This window comes from Oncorhynchus clarkii, chromosome 23 (genome assembly GCF_045791955.1).
Source record: "Oncorhynchus clarkii lewisi isolate Uvic-CL-2024 chromosome 23, UVic_Ocla_1.0, whole genome shotgun sequence".
Taxonomy (NCBI): domain Eukaryota; kingdom Metazoa; phylum Chordata; class Actinopteri; order Salmoniformes; family Salmonidae; genus Oncorhynchus; species Oncorhynchus clarkii.
Window position 1 is genome coordinate 822,371 of NC_092169.1, and position 17,907 is coordinate 840,277.

The 17,907-nt window shown below is 43.5% G+C and overlaps 1 pseudogene; it reads left to right on the forward strand.

Moving 5' to 3' along the window:
- Positions 1 to 121: 121 nt before the first annotated feature.
- On the forward strand, positions 122 to 17,032 carry LOC139382022 (rho GTPase-activating protein 22-like; annotated as a pseudogene).
- Positions 17,033 to 17,907: the final 875 nt, after the last annotated feature.

Consider the following 17,907-nt stretch of genomic DNA (forward strand, 5'->3'; position numbering starts at 1 on the left):
CCCCCTGCAAAGCCAGACAGCTGATAACTGACATGGCACAGCTGTAGCCCCTCTCCCCTTGTCCTCTCCCCCCGTCCAACCTCTCCACTTGCTCTGCTCTCGCTGCTCTGTGACTGTCACCCGGCTGGGTGTGCACTCTCCTGTTGGCTACCCTCGCCCTCATTCCTTGCTCGGTTGCCACGTTGTTACACTGTCGTCTGGCCCTGCTTCTCCAGAGCTAGTATGGGGCAAGACTGTTGCAAGCTCCACAAACCCCAGATGGTCTACACTGTGGGTAAGAGCACCTTGTGCGTGCGTGTCTGTATGTCTTTCTGCCTGCCTGCCTGCCTGCATGCCTGCCTGCCTGCCTGCCTGCCTGCCTGCCTGCCTGCCTGCCTGCCTGCCACTGTGTGCTGTGTCTGCAGTGTTCAGGTGTAAACACCTTGGTGGTGAACAGGTTATTGAGGGTTCTGTATATGTTCAGCGACGATCATGCAATGTGTGGCTATCTCAGTTGTAAATTACTGTGTGAAGCAGCGGGGCAACCAGAAGAGAAGCAACGGAACTCTAAACTGCTTGTATTTGTTCAAACACACACAAATACACACACCAAACAGCCGGGGACACACGCACACACACACACACGCACAACCACACCCTGTCACTACTTACTGCTGGGGTTTGCATGTGTCTCTGACAGAACATTCAATAATGCAGTATCATCACAATTAATACATGACAGAATATCCAAATCCATCACTTTAATCTGGGCTCTTTCCACCTTCTCTGCTACTGTATTTACACAGACATTTGGCTTTGGTGTATGTATGTGCTCTAGCTGACCCTCCCTCCCTCCCCCTGTCTGTCTGTTCTTCTGACTCAGGTGATAAATCTGAAAGAGAAAGTGTGTGTCTGTCTGTCCCTCTGTTCAGAGAAGGGAAAGTGCTAACCCTGTTGACCGGCATTCATGAACAGCCACTGACAGCCTATATAAACCACATGAATGTCAATAATGTCAACACCCACTGGTTGCTAGACGACCGCGCTTGTGACTGCTTCATGATAGAGAGAGAGAGAGAGAGAGAGAGAGAGGTGTCCAGTGTCACCTTGGGCCATTACATTACAGTTTTTACCAACTGCTTACACATAAAATCTTTTCATGTCACACGATTTTTGAAACCTCTCACTCAAAGTGCAAAACTACATACCAAATACCCAAAACCATAAGCTATTTCATAAGCTATTTCTCAGCCTTTGACTCAGTTGTCAATTGCATAAAACACTTTTTTCAAAACACTACACACAATTCTCTACCTATAACACAAAAATCTAACAGGAAGTGACTTGCTTCCCTTTTCCAAACACAACCAATCAAAATGCTACACTTATTCACCAGGTCACACACACACTCCTCACATGTGCAAACACTAATAGCTTAACTGATAACTGAGAGTCCAGCCCAACTTGAGTTGATTTACAGTGGCGTCCATAATTCGAACCTTCAGAAATGAGAACAGGTATGCAACTATCTAATGACTATAATAATATGGTTTTGGCCAACAATGCAATTAGGATTCGAGAGATAAGAGAGCATATCTTGAATAATGACACCATATTTAACAACATCAATGCTGTAAGCCTGTCGACCATACAACGCATCCTCCAACGGCATCGAGTGACGATGAAACAACTTTACAAGGTGCCATTTGAGAGAAACTCAAGAATAGAGTCAAGAATATGCGACATGACTTTGTAGAGGTATGTATGCAACACTACTTCCAGTACTTCAGACATACCATATTTACTCATCGGTATATCATTTTCTCTGTTACAGAGAGCATTGGAGCTGGATGCCCATGTAATTCGCATGAATTTATTTATGTGGATGAGGTTGGCTTCAACCTCACCAAAACCAGGCGCCGCGGAAGAAATGTAATAGGACAGAGGGAAATTTACCAATGTCCCTGGACAGCATGGGGGTAATATAACTCTGTGTGCTGCCATCACTCAAAACGGGGTCTTCCATCACAATGCCACACTGGGTCCGTACAACACCGGCTATATGCTCACTTTTCTGGATGCAATTTACACAATGCTTGTCCCTGATCCAGATCAGGAGCCTGCTAGATTTGTGGTTTTATGGGACAATGTTAGTTTTCACCGGGCTGTTCTGGTCCAAAACTGGTTTGCCACCCATCCACAATTTGTAGTTTTGTACCTACCCCCATATACACCTTTTCTAAATTCCATAGAGGAATTATTCTCAGCCTGGCGCTGGAAAGTGTATGATCGCCAACCCTATGCCCGCATTCCGCTTCTCCAGGCAATGGAGGACGCATGTGGGGACATAGAGGTTGCCTCTGTCCAAGGTTGGATACGCCATGCTAGGAGATACTTCCCTCGATGTTTGGCAAGAGATAACTTATCTTGTGATGTGGACGAAGTATTGTGGCTAAACCCAGGCCGGAGAAGAGATGAAGCGTGGCCTAGCACTGGTGACTGCCCCCCCCCCCCCCCCCCCCTACCAATTCTGGCATGTGTTTATGGCATTTTGAATGCAGTGTTACATTTTGAAGGAGATGTGAGGCATTTTGTGTGTGCAGTTTTGGGAATTGTGTGTAGAGTTTTGAAAATAGGAGACAGTTTTGAAAATGTGTGTAAGCAGTTGGATAAAACGAACTACTACCAAAACACGAGCTAGAGAATGGCAGACAGGACTGATAGGGAAGGGGAGACAGTGAATGTACAACTAACAACTGCAACAAGGGATAGGGAGAAGGATTACTTTTTTTTGAGCATGGCGTTATTTCTCTTACAGCATATTGGATGACTGTCATTCAGATTCCATTCACCCAGCTCAATCTAACATTGATAGGTTTAGCCTACTACATAAGGGAATTTGCCTTATACAGTGCCTTGCGAAAGTATTCGGCCCCCTTGAACTTTGCGACCTTTTGCCACATTTCAGGCTTCAAACATAAAGATATAAAACTGTATTTTTTTGTGAAGAATCAACAACAAGTGGGACACAATCATGAAGTGGAACGACATTTATTGGATATTTCAAACTTTTTTAACAGATCAAAAACTGAAAAATTGGGCGTGCAAAATTATTCAGCCCCTATACTTTCAGTGCAGCAAACTTTCTCCAGAAGTTCAGTGAGGATCTCTGAATGATCCAATGTTGACCTAAATGACTAATGATGATAAATACAATCCACCTGTGTGTAATCAAGTCTCTGTACAAATGCACCTGCACTGTGATAGTCTCAGAGGTCCGTTAAAAGCGCAGAGAGCATCATGAAGAACAAGGAACACACCAGGCAGGTCCGAGATACTGTTGTGAAGAAGTTTAAAGCCGGATTTGGATACAAAAAGATTTCCCAAGCTTTAAACATCCCAAGGAGCACTGTGCAAGCGATAATATTGAAATGGAAGGAGTATCAGACCACTGCAAATCTACCAAGACCTGGCCGTCCCTCTAAACTTTCAGCTCATACAAGGAGAAGACTGATCAGAGATGCAGCCAAGAGGCCCATGATCACTCTGGATGAACTGCAGAGAGAGCTGAGGTGGGCTGAGCTGAGGTGGGAGACTCTGTCCATAGAACAACAATCAGTCGTATATTGCACAAATCTGGCCTTTATGGAAGAGTGGCAAGAAGAAAGCCATTTCTTAAAGATATCCATAAAAAGTGTTGTTTAAAGTTTGCCACAGGCCACCTGGGAGACACACCAAACATGTGGAAGAAGGTGCTCTGGTCAGATGAAACCAAAATTTAACTTTTTGGCAACAATGCAAAACTTTATGTTTGGCGTAAAAGCAACACAGCTCATCACACTGAACACACCATCCCCACTGTCAAACATGGTGGTGGCAGCATCATGGTTTGGGCCTGCTTTTCTTCAGCAGGGACAGGGAAGATGGTTAAAATTGATCGGAAGATGGATGGAGCCAAATACAGGTCCTTTCTGGAAGAAAACCTGATGGAGTCTGCAAAAGACCTGAGACTGGGACGGAGATTTGTCTTCCAACAAGACAATGATCCAAAACATAAAGCAAAATCTACAATGGAATGGTTCAAAAATAAACATATCCAGGTGTTAGAATGGCCAAGTCAAAGTCCAGACCTGAATCCAATCGAGAACCTGTGGAAAGAACTGAAAACTGCTGTTCACAAATGCTCTCCATCCAACCTCACTGAGCTCAAGCTGTTTTGCAAGGAGGAATGGGAAAAAATTTCAGTCTCTCGATGTGCAAAACTGATAGAGACATACCCCAAGCGACTTACAGCTGTAATCGCAGCAAAAGGTGGCGCTACAAAGTATTAACTTAAGGGGGCTGAATAATTTTGCACGCCCAATTTTTCAGTTTTTGATTTGTTAAAAAAGTTTGAAATATCCAATAAATGTCGTTCCACTTCATGATTGTGTCCCACTTGTTGTTGATTCTTCACAAAAAAATACAGTTTTATATCTTTATGTTTGAAGCCTGAAATGTGGCAAAAGGTTGCAAAGTTCAAGGGGGCCGAATACTTTCGCAAGGCACTGTACCCATCATGAGGTTGCTACAACCTAGCTACAAATTAAAGTTTATAACATAGGTGCACAGGTAGAGAGACAAATTGGAGTAATCAAGGTGACAGACAGTGACACATTAAATACCGCCTTGCACACTCTTGCCTGCATCTACCTGATCTGCGGTGTAATCATTAGTCCAAACAGTTGCAAAACATTCAATTTTTCAACTAAAACAAGAGTTTCTATTGGACAAATTCAGGTAGGTCCCTCTCCATTTAATTCCGTTTGCATCAGTTTAAGAAACATTTTGCAACAGAATTGGTGGAATGAAGACACCCCTGATCACTCACAGTTCACGTTAATAGCAGCCACATACAGATTCATTACTTTGCTCATTGTATAATTCCTTCTCACATCTTGTGGAGTTCAGTGCACAACATAATCGCTCTCTGTGACCAGGAGCAAAAGCTTCTCCAAGCCAAACCTTCATACCATAACCGCTAACCGCAACAAAGCCCACATCGTTGTCAACATATTAACGTTATAGTCAACAAACAACACTGATCAAAAATATAAACGCAACATATAAAGAGTTGGTCCCATGTTTCATGAGCTTAAATTAAATATCCCTAATATCCCATTTCCTTATGCCCAAAAATGTTATTTCTCTAAAATGTTGTGCACAAATTTGTTTACATCCCTGTTAATGAGCATTTCTCCTTTGCCAAGATAATCCATCCATCTGTCAGGTGTGGAACATCAAGAAGCTGATTAAACAGCATGATCATTACACAGATGCAGTTTTGTCAAATGGTCTCAAATTTGGAGGATGTGTGCAATTGGCATGCTGACTGCAAGGAATGTCCCCCAGAGCTGTTGCCGGAGAAATTAATGTTCATTTCTCTACCATAACGTTGTTTTAGAGAATTTGGCAGTACGTCCAACCGGCCTCACAACCGCAGACCATGTTTAACCACGCCATCCCAGGACCTCCACATTCGGCTTCTTCACCTGTGGGATTGTCTGAGGCCAGCCACCTGGACAGCTGATGAAACTGTGGATTTGTACAACCAAAGAATTTCTGCACAAACTGTCAGAAACCATCTCAGAGAAGCTCATCTGCATGCTCGTCATCCTTACCAGGGTCGTGACCTGACTGCAGTTTGACGTCGTAACTGACTTGATGGCCACTGGAGAAGTGTGCTCTTCATGGATAAATTCCGGTTTCAACTGTACCGGGCAGATGACATGGCATTGTGTGGGGAAGCGGTTTGCTGATGTAAACGTTGAGAGCCCAATAGGGGCTGTGGGTTTATCGCAGGCATAAGCTACGGACAACGAACACAATTGTGTTTTGTTGATGGCAATTTGAATGCACACAGATACCGTTACGAGATCCTGAGGCCCATTGTTGTGCAATTCATCCGCCACCATCATCTCATGTTTCAGCATGATAATGCACGGTCACAAGGATCTGTACACATGTCCTGGAAACTGAAAATGTCCCAGTTTTTCCATGGCCTGCATACTCACCAAACATGTCATCTATTGAGCAGGTTTCGGATACACTGGATCGACGTGTACAACAGCGTGATCCAGTTCCCGCCAATATCCACAAACTTTGCACAGTCATTGAAGAGGAGTGGGACAACATTCTACAGGCCACAATCAACAGCCTGATCAACTATATGTGAAGGAGATGTGTTACGATGCATTAGGCAAATGCTGGTCACACCAGATACTGACTGGTATAAGGTATCTGTGACTGACAGATGCATATCTGTATTCCCAGTCATGTGAAATCCATAGATTAGGGCCTCATTTCTTTATTTGACAGATTTTATTTTATGAACTGTAACTCAGTAAAATCTTTGAAATTGTAGCATCATGTTTATATTGTTGTTCAGTGTAGAACTAACCCGTTAGTAAACCCACAATCCAATCCATGAGTACAATGACTAAGTACAGTGTACAGCAACAGTTTAGCAATTACACCGGTGGGCCCCGGTGGCAATAAATAAATAAAACCGACAGCTTACCTTGACTTGGACGAGTTACACTGCCTTAGCCAGCTAGCTAACATAAATAGCATTCTTGTCCTTTTGAGTCAGGTTGTTGAGTAGACTAAATTAGCTGCATTTATCTCGAAGGTAAACTAAAAGGGGGGAAAAATACAAAACATATCTATCTCTCTCTCTGTCTCTGATGCTTCTCTTTAATTTTTTAAGAAATTGAAATGTCCAAAACTGTTCAACTATTCTTTATCTCTCTTTGAATCAACTACATACTTTATGCACTGCAGTGTTAGATAACTGTAGCTCATGCTTTCAGTACAAGATTCATTCTCTAATCCTTTGATTGGTTGGACAACATGGAGGACGTTCTCTGGAAGTTGTCAAAGTAATTGTGTAATCTATGGAAGGGAGTGAGAACCATGAGCCTTCTAGGTTTTGTATTGAAATCAATGTACCCAGAGGACATAAAATATCTATCCTCCGGCTACACCACGGTGCTACCCTAGAGGGTGCTGTTGAGGCTACTGTAGACATTTATTGCAAAACAGTGTGTTTTAATAACTTATTTGGTGACGTGAATATATTTAGTATAATTTTATCTAAAAAAAAGTATAACATTTTGAATGTTTCAATATTTTTATTTTTCAGAAATTCACTGAGTTGGATGGTCCTCCCTTTCCTCCTGAGGAGCCTCCACTGATTTGTGTGTTTGTTTGCAGGAGGCAGTGGAAAGAAGGATCGTTCAGGTCTGAGCGAGTCTTTCTTGTTGATGGCTAACTCTCAGAGAGACATGGAGGAGTGGGTCAGAGCCATACGAAGAGCCATATGGGCCCCGCTGGGAGGAGGTAACACTCTCTCTCACACACACACACACACACACACACACACACACACACACACACACACACACACACTCTCATTCACACACTCTCTCATACACACAGACACAAACAGTAGCAAGAAAAAGTATATAAACCTTTTGGAATTACCTGAATTTCTGCATAAATAAGTCATCAAATTTGATCTGATTTTCATCTAAGTCACAACAAAATACAAACATAGTGTGCTTAAACTAATAACACACACATTATTGTATTTTTGTGACTATATTGAATATATCATTTAAACATTCACATTGTATGTTGGAAAAAGTATGTGAACCCTTAGGCTAATGACTTCTCCAAAAGCTCATTGGAGTCAGGAGTCAGCTAATCTGGAGTCCAATCAATGAGACAAAATTGGAGATGTTGGTTAGAGCTGCCTTGCCCTATAAAAAACACTCACAAAATCTGAGTTTGCTATTCACAAGAAACATTTCCTGATGACTCTCAAACCAGGATCCGGGAGCGTAATCATCGCCTGACACGAATTATCATAACGCAACAGACATAAATCTTCCTAGAAAATATTCCTATTCATGAAAATCACAAGTGAAATATATTGGAACACAGCTTAGCCTTTTGTTAATCACCCTGTCATCTCAGATTTTCAAAATATGCTTTACAGCCAACGCTAGACAAGCATTTGTGTAAGTTTATCATAGCCCAGCATAGCATTATGCCTTGCTAGCAGCAGGCAACCTTGTCACGGAAATCAGAAAAGCAATCAAATTAAATCGTTTACCTTTGAAGAACTTTGGATGTTTTCACTCACGAGACTCCCAGGTATATAGCCAAAGTTCATTTTTTCCCAAAAGATAATTTTTGTAGGCAAAACAGCTCCGTTTGTTCTTCACGTTTGGCTGAGAAATCGCCCGGAAATAGCGGTCACCACAAAATTAGCTCCATAATATCGACAGAAACATGGCAAACGTTGTTTAGAATCCATCCTCAAGGTGTTTTTCTAATATCTATTCGATAATATATCCGTCGGGACAATTCGTTTTTCTCTAGGACAGATTTGGAGTAATGGCTACCTCTGTATTTTACTCGAGAATCTCTCTCGGAGCCACCATGTGACCACTTACGCAATGTGGCCGCCTGCGGCTATTCTTCAACAGAAATGCGTAAAACTACGTCACAATGCTGTAGACACCTTGGGGAATACGTAGAAAGCGTAAGCTCGTTGGTACATTCACAGCCAAATAGGGAGTCATTGGAACGCAGCGCTTTCAAAACCTGGGGCACTTCCGGATTGGATTTTTCTCAGGCTTTCGCCTGCAACATCAGTTCTGTTATACTCACAGACATTATCTTTACCGTTTTGGAAACATTAGAGTGTTTTCTATCGAAAGCTGTCAATTATATGCATATTGAAACGGGAATGTTTTTTTTCCAAAAATGAAAATACTGCCCCCTAGTACCAACAGGTTTAACCATGCCTCGAACAAACGAGATCTCAGAATACCTCAAATTAAGAATTGTTGACTTACATAAAGCTGGAAAGAGTCTCTAAAAGCCTTGATGTTCATCAGTCCACAGTAAAACAAATTGTCTATAAACGGAGAAAGTTCAGCACTGTTGCTACTCTACCTAGGAGTGGCCGTCCTGCAAAGATGGTTGCAAGAGCACAGTGCAGAATGCTCAATGTTTAAGTTCAGAGTTCAGAGTTTAATAAGAATCCTAGAGTGTCAGCTAAAGACTTACAGAAATCTATGGAACATGCTAACATCTCTGTTGACGAGTCTACGGCACGTAAAACACTAAACAAGAATGGTGTTCATTGGAGGACACTGCTGTTAAAAAAAAACATTGCTGCACGTCTGAAGTTTGCAAAAGTGCACCTGGATGTTCCACAGTGCTAGTGGCAAAATGTTCTGTGGACAGACTTACAGTTCAGTTGTTTGGAAGGAACACACAACACTATGTTTGGAACGAAAATGGCACATCAAAACCTCATACCAACCGTATAGTTAGGTGGAGGGAACATCATGATTTGGGGCTGCTTTGCTGCCTCAGGGCCTGGACAGCTTGCTATCATCGACGGATAAATGAATTCCCAAGTTTATCAAGACATTTTACAGGAGAATGTTAGGAGAATCTGTCTGCCAATTGAAGCTCAACAGAAGTTGGGTGATGCAACAGGACAACAACCCAAAACACAGAAGACAATCAACAACAGAAGGGCTACAAACAGAAGAAAAAACGCCTTCTTGAGTGGCCCAGTCAGAGTCCTGACCTCAACCCGATTTAGATGCTGTGGTATGACATCAAGAGAGCAGTTCACACCAGACATCCCAAGATGATTGCTGAACTGAAACAGTTTTGTAAAGAGGAATGGTCCAAAATTCCTCCTGACCGTTGTGCAGGTCTGATCCGCAACTACAGAAAACATTTGTTTGAGGTTATTGCTGCCATAGGAGAGTCAACCAGTTATTAAATCCAAGGGTTCACATACTTTTCCCACCCTGCACTGTGAATATTTACACGGTGTGCTCAAAAAGACACGAAAACGTTTAATTGTTTGTGTGTTATTAGTTTAAGCAGGCTGTATTTGTCTATTGTTGTGACCTAGATGAAGATCAGATCAAATTTGATGACCAATTTATGTAGAAATCCATGTTCGAAAGTTTTCACATACTTTGTCTTGCCGCTGTACATGCACACATACACACACACATACACACACACACACACACACACACACACACACACACACACACACACACACACACACACACACACACACACACACACACACAAAAACATGTAAGCCAGTTTAGTGTGTGTGTGTGTGTGTGTGTGTGTGTGTGTGTGTGTGTGTGTGTGCCTACATTTGTGTGCCTGCGTTTGTGTGTGCGCTTGGCATCTGGGTGCCATTGCACTAGGTATCTTCGGGCAGCATCTAGAAGAGACAATGCAGTGTGAGAGTGGGTGTGGCAGCAGCAGCAAGACTGTGGTGCCTCTGCTGGTGCACCAGTGTGTGTGTTTTATACACCAGCACGGCCTTACAGAGGAGGGGCTGTTTAGAATGCCTGGACAGACCAATCATGTACAAGAGCTGCAGGATGCCTTCGACTGCGGGGAGAAACCACTCTTTGACAGGTAGGAGAAGTACTTTACTTTCACATCAAATGACAGGTAACACAACATGATGTAACACCACACACACCACGGACACGTAGATGGGCTCAGTTTTAATGATGTTTAACAGATTATCTACAGATACAGAATATTTAAATATTATCATGTAAAGAGGAAAACACAATGTATGACTTTGAACTGTACTGACCTCTCACCCTGACCTGTCCTGATTTGAAAGTAACACTGATGTCCACACGGTGGCATCCCTGCTGAAGCTTTACCTCAGAGAGCTGCCGGAGCCTGTGGTGCCTTTCAACAAATACACAGAGTTCCTCTCCACCGCTCAGCTACTGACCAAGGACAAGGAGGAGGTGTGTGTGTGTGTGTGTGTGAGTGACACGCGCGCCTCAAGTAGTAATGCTCTCATTCAAACCCTAATGAATAATGATAGCAACATTTGTCCTTTTGAAGGGGATCTTTGAGCTGGGCAGGCAGGTGAGGACTCTTCCTCAGGTCAACTACAACCTCCTGAAATACATCTGCAGGTAAACAGATTATTATTATGTAATCTATGAGAACTGAGTATTGCAGTCTCTCCTACAGTATCTCTCTCTAATCTCCTCTATCTCTGTAAATGTTATTAATACACAATGACATAATCTCTATAGATACTGATGTTAATACATGTCTGGCTTCCATCTCTATGATTACTATCAATACATCTTCAATGACATCATCATTCTAGATATACATCTTTAATGACATCACCTAATACTATAAATAGGTGTTTAATGACATCAGAAGGCAGCTGAGGCAGCAGAACAAGGCAGATCACACAGACGGTGCAAACATTATGACTCACCACCACCTCTCATACTAAATCTGTCTCAGTCTGTATCATACTGAACATACAACAAATTTGATATTCAGACAATCTTGGATTAAATAAAATGTCCTTCCACGGTGTTTTACGCTTACCAGCCTTTATATATATATGTGTGTGTGTGTGTGTGTGTGTGTGTGTGTGTGTGTGTGTGTGTGTGTGTGTGTGTGTGTGTGTGTGTGTGTGTGTGTGTGTGTGTGTGTGTGTGTGTGTGTGTGTGTGTGTGTGTGTGTGTGTGTGTGTATTTGCACTATAGATTCCTAGATGAGGTCCAGTCTCACTCCAGTCAGAACAAGATGAGTGTTCAGAACCTGGCCACTGTGTTCGGACCCAACATCCTCCGACCCAAGATGGAGGATGCACAAACCATGATGGAGGGTAGATACCAATGAATTTTCCACTCGAATGACACACGCGCTATTTTAATTTTAAATTTTTTTTATTTCTATTTTTATTTTTTTATTTTTTATTTCACCTTTATTTAACCAGGTAGGCTAGTTGAGAAAAAGTTCTCATTTACAACTGCGACCTGGCCAAGATAAAGCAAAGCAGTTTGACACATACAACAACACAAATTACACATGGAATAAACAAACATACAGTCAATAATACAGTAGGAAAAAAATCTACATACATTGTGTGTAAATGAGGTAAGATAAGGGAGGTAAGGCAATAAATAGGCCGTGGTGGCGAAGTAATTCCAATATAGCAATTAAACACTGGAAAAGTAGATGTGCAGAAGATGATTATGCAAGTAGAGATACTGGGGTGCAAAGGAGCAAAAAATAATAATAATACAGTATGGGGATGAGGTAGGTGGATGGGCTATTTACAGATGGGCTATGTACAGGTGCAGTGATCTGTGAGCTGCTCTGACAGCTGGTGCTTAAAGCTAGTGAGGGAGATATGTGTCTCCAGCTTCAATGATTTTTGCAGTTCGTTCCAGTCATTGGCAGCAGAGAACTGGAAGGAAAGGCGGCCAAAGGAGGAATTGGCTTTGGGGTTGACCAGTGAGATATACCTGCTGGAGTGTGTGCAACGGGTGGGTGCTGCTATGGTGACCAGTAAGATAAGGCGGGGCTTTACCTAGCAAAGACTTGTTGATGACCTGGAGCCAGTGGTTTTGGCAACGAGTATGAAGCGAGTGCCAGCCAACGAGAGCAAACAGGTCGCAGTGGTGGGTAGTATATGGGGCTTTGGTGACAAAACGGGTGGCACTGTGATAGACTTGTTTGTTGAGTAGAGTGTTGGAGGCTATTTTGTAAATGACATCGCCGAAGTCGAGGATCGGTAGGATGGTCAGTTTTACGAGGGTATGTTGGCAGTATGGGTGAAAGGATGCTTTGTGGCGAAATAGGAAGCCAATTCTTGATTTAATTTTGGATTGGAGATGTTTAATGTGAGTCTGGAAGGAGAGTTTACAATCTAACCAGACACCTATTTGTAGTTGTCCACATATTCTAAGTCAGAACCACCCAGAGTAGTGATGCTGGACGGGCGGGCAGGTGCGGGCAGAGATCGGTTAAAGTTTTACTTGCATTTAAGAGCAGTTGGAGGCCACGGAAGGAGAGTTGTATGGCATTGAAGCTCATCTGGAGGTTACACAGTGTCCAAAGAAGGGCCAGAAGTATCCAGAATGGTGTCGTCTGCGTAGAGGTGGATCAGAGAATCACCAGCAGGATTAGGGACATCATTGATGTATACAGAGAAAAGAGTCTGCCCGAGAATTGAACCCTGTGGCACCCCCATAGAGACTGCCAGAGGTCCAGACAACAGGCCCTCCGATTTGACAGCCTGAACTCTATCATAGAAGTAGTTTGTGAACCAGGCAAGGCAATCATTTGAGAAACCAAGGCTATTGAGTCTGCCGATAAGAATGTGTTGAGTCGAAAGCCTTGGCCAGGTCGATGAATACGGCTGCACAGTATTGTCTCTTATTGATGGCGGTTATGATATCGTTTAGGACCTTGATCGTGGCTGAGGTGCACCCATGACCAGCTCTGAAACCAGATTGCATAGCGGAGAAGGTACGGTGGGATTCGAAATGGTCTGTAATCTGTTTGTTAACTTGGCTTTCGAAGAGCTTCGAAAGGCAGGGTAGGATAGATATAGCTCTGTAGCAGTTTGGGTCTAGAGTGTCTCCCCCTTTAAAGAAGGGGATGACCGTGGCTGCTTTACAATCTTTGGAAATCTCAGACATACGAAAGGAGGTTGAACAGGCTAGTAATAGGGGTTACAACAATGTCAGCAGATAGTTTTAGAAAGAGAGGGTCCAGATTGTCTAGCCCGGCTGATTTGTAGGGGTCCAGATTCTGCAGCTCTTTCAGAACATCAGCTATCTGAATTTGGGTGAAGGAGAAATGGGGGAGGCTTGGGCGAGTTGCTGTGGGGAGTGCAGGGCTGTTGACCGGGGTAGGGATAGCCAGGTGGAAAGCATGGCCAGCCGTAGAAAAATGCTTATTGAAATTCTCAATTATAGTGGATTTATTGGTGGTGACAGTGTTTCCTAGCCTCAGTGCAGTGGGCAGCTGGGAGGAGGTGCTCTTGTTCTCCATGGATTTACGGTGTCCCAGAAACTTTTTGAGTTTGTGCTGCAGGATGCAAATTTCGGAGGCAGGCAATGAGGCAGTGATCGCAGAGATCTTGGTTGAAAACAGCAGAGTTGTAATTTGGAGGGCAAGTTGGTTAGGATTATTTCTATGAGGGTGCCCGTGTTTACAGCTTTTGGGTTGTACCTGGTAGGTTCATTGATAATTTATGTGAGATTGAGCATGTCCCAGTTTAGGTCACCTAGCAGCACGAGCTAGATGGGTGGCAAAGATAGATGATTCACATATGGTGTCCAGAGCACAGCTGGGGGCAGAGGGTGGTCTATAGCAAGCGGCAACGGTGAGAGACTTGTTTCTGGAAAGGTGGATTTTTAAAAGTAGAAGCTCGAATTGTTTGGGTACAGACCTGGATAGTAAGACAGAATTCTGCAGGCTTTCTCTGCAGTAAATTGCAACACCGCCCCCTTTGGCAGTTCTATCTTGTCGGAAAATGTTATAGTTAGGGATGGAAATTTCAGGGTTTTTGGTAGTCTTTCTAAGCCATGATTCAGACATGGCTAGGACATCTGGGTTGGCAGAGTGTGCTAAAGCAGTGAATAAAACAAACTTAGGGAGGAAGCTTCTAATGTTAACATGCATGAAACCAAGGCTTTTACGGTTACAGAAGTCAACAAATGAGAGCACCTGGGGAATAGGAGTGGAGCTAGGCACTGCAGGGTCTGGATTAACCTCTACATCACCAGAATAACAGAGGAGGAGTAGGATAAGGGTACGGCTAAAGGCTATAAGAACTGGTCGGAGTAAAATGAGCAGGTTTCTGGGCGCGATAGATTAGATTCAAGGCATAATGTACAGACAAAGGTATGGTAGGATGTGGATACAGTGGAGGTAAACCTAGGCATTGCGTGATGATGAGAGAGATATTGTCTCTAGAAACATAATTTAAACCAGGTGATGTCATCGCATGTGTGGGAGGTGGAACGAAAGGGTTGGATAAGGTATATTGAGCAGGGATAGAGGCTCTACAGTGAAATAAGACAATAATCCCTAACCAGAGCAAACTAACCATAACATTTCATGTGGGGATTTGTAAAATGATAAAAGGAAGCAAAATTTAAGTTCTATCTTTTCTTTTACAATGTCAATGAAAAGGAGGAATTGTTTAACCAGAGTTTAAAGCCAGTATATGTCATTTATTTCTCAGCTAATCGGCAACCCTGTCATTTTTGTTGTTGATAATGTGAAGCATTGGGCTGGAGAAAGCATTTTCAGAGTCTGGAAAAACGCTATGTATAAATCCTATCAATAACGATTTTCTTTTTTTCTACCCTGCAGGCAGTTCCCAGGTGCAGCACCTGATGACCATACTGATCAGTGAACACTCTCGTCTGTACCAGGGAGAGGCAGAGACTCCCAGGGAGGACCAATTTGCCCCTGCTCCAACTCCCTATCCCCAGGCCCTCCCAATTCACCAATGCATGGTGGAGTGGCTCTCACAGCAGAGCCCCACCAACCCCACCCAGCCCTATCCCTCCCTGGGACAGACCCCTAACACCCCAAGTCAGGAACCACTTCAACCCATCCCAACCTCCAGTGGCTCCTCTCTCAATACTGACCACCCTGGATCAACCACCCAGGGAAGAAAAGAGGGGTATTCTGAGGGAAAGAGTGACGGAAGAACAGAAGGAAAGATGGAGAGAAAGAGTGAAGGAAAGAATGAAAGAACGCTCTCGGGTGGTAGTGGTGTAGCCCTCGGTCCCAGTAAACAGTCCAAAAGCCTGTCTTCATGGAGGTCCTCCTTGAAGGGCGGGTCGGGGTCAATAGGGGTGAGGGGGAAGATAGGAGGGTCAGCGGTTGACATGTCGACTGTCACCGGGGGCAACTGGCGGATGAACGGCTTGTCACCCTTCCACAGTCACCGATGGACCGCTTTGACCGGCAAACGACTCAAAGAGTCCTCGCTTTCCCTGACAGAGACACACAAAGACTCTCTGCCAGACTCCTATACTGGGTCCTCTTTGTCGATAAAATACTCTTCACACTCCCAAAGAAGCTTGCTAAAATACTCATCTCCTTTACATATAGACTCTTCCAGTTCTAGTATAGACTCCTCCTTTCCCAATATAAAGACCTCCATCTCTGTCAAAAACTCCTCCCATTCCAACAGGCTCTCGACCTATGACAACGTTACCATCAATTCCTGCAGTCTGAGCTTGCCCGGTGGAAGCCCCTCCCCCTGGACCTCCTATGAGATCTCATTGGCTGAATCTACAGAAACTGATCGCACCACACTGAACTCTGGGTTAGGGTCTGGCAAGGCTGTGGCGGGGTCCTCGGTGGCAGTGTCCAGTAGCTCTGCTCTGGAGCTGTGTGTGAGCAGCGCTGGCTGCAGCAAGGGTGACCCTGGAGATGACATCACAGGTCTGAGGCCAGGGGTCAATGAGGGTCTGTTTAGCCTGGTGACAGATCTGAAGGAGGAGCTGAGGCGACAGAGGTTCAGCTATGAGACACAAATACGCAAGTAAAAACTACCTTCTTGTTGCAATGGTAATGGTACAGTATGTTGTGTTATGTGTGCATGTGTGCACACATGCACATAATATAATATATGTCATTTAGCAGACACTTTTATCCAAAGCGACTTAGTCATGCATGCAAACATTTTACATGTAGGTGGTCCCATGAATCAAACCCACAAACCCACTAGCGATGCTCTACCAACTGAACTACAGAGGACTTATGTGTGTGTGTAAACATCCATGTGTGTCTGCTGTACTCTCTAACCCTCTCTCTCTGCTCTCTTACTTCCCAGATTGGAGGAGTCATGTTCAAGTCTTCGTCTCCAGTCTGGTCGTTTAGAAGAGGATCTTAACCAGGAGAAGAAGAGGTTCCGCATGCTGGAGATCCGACTGGGGAACTCTAAACGCGCAAGGCAGGATGCAGAGACTTGGAATGTTCTTCTGCAGAAAGAGAAAAAGTTATGGGAGACCTGACCACTGGCACACAAACCAGCTAGACCTGAGCTGACAGTGTCAGCCCATTGAGCTAAAGCCTAGGCATTCACTATGGGAGCTAACACAGGTCAAGTTTAATTCTGCTACACTCAGAAAAAATGTAAGAAAAATAATGAAAGTCTTGAATTAAACAGGAAAGTACTATCTGAGCTTGTTCAACAAGAAATGCTATATTTTGTGTTCCATTGCTAAATGTTTTGCTACTGTGTGCTCTAATGAACACAACCTAAGTGTCTCTCCGCCTGTGTATTTAGGACTAGGCTTAATATGTGTCCATGAAACCGGACCCTAGAGTATTCATTCAGAGGTTGCTCAAGACTGTTGTGATACAGAAGGGGTTTTATGTTTTTCTTAACTGAAGTCTACTGCTGTCTATTACTCTGTATGCATCGTCATTCTTGGTAACTGTGGGCCAGTTTCACAGAAACAGATTTAGCCTAATCCTGGACTATGAAGCACTTTCAATGGAGATGGCCCATTGAGTTTATTTCAGGATTAGGCTTACGCCAGGATTCAGTCCGATTGCACTTTGTTGGCTATGCACCTCTTAAAGGTAATTTTCCTGCGTTTGTGGAGACAGCATTCATGGTATGTTGGCTAAATTGGAAATTACCTTTAAATGTCAAGCGCATTATAACGCAGGATCGCCTGCTGATAGGTTTGAATCCCTGCCTTAATATTTGTCTGAGAAACCACCTTTGTGTGTACTAGACTGTTATTGATCTCTTTAAAGATGAACCTCTAAATGGTTAAATGTGATACTTACTGAGCTAACACTGTACTGTTAAAAAAACAACCTCTCAGGTGTTCTAAATATTCTGGTCTGAGAGATAATGTATCTCTATTCCCGTACTTGAATACTCTTCTGAAATAGACGACTTTTACCACGCCACGGTTTCACCACACTACAGAACATTTTGCTGACTTGTTTCTGATTTAAGAAACAGGCCTTGTTTATCATAGCGATATCAGGTACAGACTTTTG